This window comes from Cryptotermes secundus, unplaced genomic scaffold (assembly GCF_002891405.2).
Source record: "Cryptotermes secundus unplaced genomic scaffold, Csec_1.0 scaffold8252, whole genome shotgun sequence".
Classification (NCBI taxonomy): domain Eukaryota; kingdom Metazoa; phylum Arthropoda; class Insecta; order Blattodea; family Kalotermitidae; genus Cryptotermes; species Cryptotermes secundus.
In genome coordinates this window covers 3,031-5,918 of record NW_019740136.1, presented here as the reverse complement: position 1 = coordinate 5,918, position 2,888 = coordinate 3,031, and the positions used below count along the sequence as shown (strand labels likewise).

At 37.5% G+C, this 2,888-nt stretch overlaps 1 long non-coding RNA gene across 1 annotated transcript; it reads right to left on the bottom strand.

Annotated features, from left to right (window-relative positions):
- Positions 1–705: 705 nt before the first annotated feature.
- LOC117282941 lies at positions 706–2,879 on the bottom strand. Its single transcript, XR_004513893.1, has 2 exons — positions 1,429–2,879; positions 706–917 (listed from the first exon to the last, which is right to left on the bottom strand). It is a non-coding gene; the product is annotated as an uncharacterized LOC117282941 (long non-coding RNA).
- Between the last annotated feature and the right edge of the window lie 9 nt (positions 2,880–2,888).

Sequence of the window (2,888 nt, the reverse complement as noted above, 5' to 3'; positions counted from 1 at the left end):
GCCAAGGAGCCATGCACCTTGCCCCCCCCACATCACCCTTCAGAGAAACACTGACGTCGATGCTTAAGCATTGCAGGTTGGCTACAAGATCATCCTCATTCAGAGATGAACTTCTTCCACTGGAATGCTCTCCAACTTAGGTACTTGCTTCCACAAAGCCAACAGGTGGGCAGGCCATGTAGCACGAATGCGGGAGACGAGGAATGCGTATAGGAAATTGGTGGGAAAGCCAGAAGGAGAGAAACCACTGGGAAGACCAAGGCATAGGTGGTTGGACAATATTGAAATGGATCTTAGAGAGATAGGTTGGGATGGTACTGATCAGATTGATCTGGCTCAGGAGAGGGACCAGTGGAGGGCTCTTGTCAACACGATAATGAACCTTTGGGTTTGTGATTTTCTCAATTCTCATTTACCACAGAATCGCGAAAAGCACAAATATACATTTTCAGTGCAAAATTCCAAATCTCATAAAACTTTGTTCTGATTTGATTTCAAGTATATATGTCTTTCAATGATCATGACAAAACACAGCTAGGAACTTCAGTGCTCACCGATGGCCTTGGATGCTAAAACCAGACCTCATTATATGTATTTATAGAACAAAACGGAATTACAGTAGTATATTTCATATAGTGAATTGTTTATTGTTTTCCTACATGGGAGTCGCATTCATTGGTTGACTGATCGCCCAGTTGCCAAGCAGATCGGTACAATACCCTGGTTTTAATTGGCTAGCCAGTTGGTTCAACTCATTGAAATCAGCAATCTTGTGCTTGTGGGTGTAGGTCAAAGGTCTTGGGAACTGATAGCTCTGATCCCTCTGATACTATTCCTGTTAACTGTAATGATGGAGAAGAACAACTGAGCGCTGTCATCATTCATGAACTGGTGTGAACATCCTCCATTGCCAATATCTGTAAACAATAAAACAATGCTTCCACCAGCCCCCTTATTTCAAAATCTAGTCCTAGGCGTCACTCATTTCACATAAGGGTGACACAGTGCCACCGAAAGCAGCACTCTCCTAGGTTTATTAATTTCCAAAATGTGGCCTGAAGGACTAAAAATAGATTCATACTTCCCAGAAATATATAATGAAGCTCAACTAAAACATAACAATGATAAATACTTAATCATCTTAATTATAACAGGGAACAGGTAGAGGCAAATATAGTATGTATGTGAAATGCTTTAGTACAGTCATCATATTTCCATTACAAATTCAGACATCTTCATCATTTTCTCTTACATGATACATCATTATGTGAAAAATATCACTTCAAGTCTATAATGTGTTTTTTGTACTTCCTTATGACAATGGAAGCCACATGCATATTAGGTAAAGATATGAAAGCAACACTGCCAACCAAAGGTATACTCATATGTATCTGGTATGTCTGGTAGCTCGACACGAAACATACGTACCTCCTGCTATTTCTTCCATCACACTGACACTGAGTTATTCATACTGATTTCTACGAATATTCCAATTTTTTAATATCTCTGAAGAATGGAAGTTCAGGTAGTAAACCTCTTTTGCAGGCAAACTCTGGGGGGCAAAGTAGTGACTTACTATTCTTCCCCTGAACCCTACCAAAAAGAAAAAAGATAACATACAGGATATATCCATGCTTTGCAGTATCAAATACTCACTCACCACATATCTTCTAATTACATGAGTATATTTTAATTCCATAGCTTGGTGTTCCTTTGAAGTTTCAGCTAATATTGTGAAATAACAAAGAAAGCTTATTTTATTCCAGACAAAAGACAGGTATATTCTCAAGGAAACAAACTAATATAATGACTCCTTCATCTAAGTCTTGCTAGTTGCTTTTAATTCTAATGAACAGCGTGAACTTCTTTTCCATTTTGAATATTTTAATTTCATCCGTTTTCCAGACGATAACCATGTGTTGTTGCCATGACCAAAAAGTGATCTAAAATGCTTGTGATGAAAGTTGTGCTTGGGGTAATTTTAACTTTATTACAAAAGAAATCAGAGTCAGTCGGTTCCCGACAGGGGCAAGGATGCTTCTAGTTAGCAATGCTGCCAGTGCACCACAGTGGTTCTGTATTTTTTAAAACAATTCTCATTCTGATAAGCAACAGTTTGCGAAGCCCCCATCTTGGCCTCCTATCCAGCCTGTACTGGGGATAAATCAGGAGGGGAGTGAAGGTGACCACTCACCTCCATCTAGTGCCATGGTCAAGAATGGTGGAACTACACCTCCATGGCCTCATACATCTCTGTGGCATAGTGCTCAACTAATTAAGCATATGGGAAACATTTTTCTTAATCATACAACTGACACATCTGAGTGTTCTAAAAAAATAATGGACTCTTGTTTTCTGTTTATATAACAACTAGATTTATTAATTTCAAATAATCAAACTACAGTCAATATTTATTCATTTAAAGAAATCAAAATACAACTAGATTTATCAATTACAAATAATCAAACTACATTCAAGATTTATTAACTTAAAATAATCAAAATATAATCAATATTTGTTCATTAAAGATATCAAACTACATTTAAAAACAAAATCACAATGTCATGTTCTTCAATAATATATCCATTTCCAATAGAAGCTCCTCATCAACATCTAAAATCAGAATATCCTCATCATCTGGGCACTCGTTCCGGATTGTCGTGTCTGAAATAATAAATGGCAGATTTGCAATAAAATAACCATGTTCTGAGAGCAAAAATAAAATTACAAAGTTCGTGACTACGGTATATTGACACAGTTATCAATATTTTGGATTTCTTTTACAGCAACTGATGGGAGACTGTATGCTGCCTCTGTCCTCCTCCCACACATGGTTTATGTAAAACCTGGTTTATATTCCCTGCCTTCTGCTCGCTCTAGTAACACGA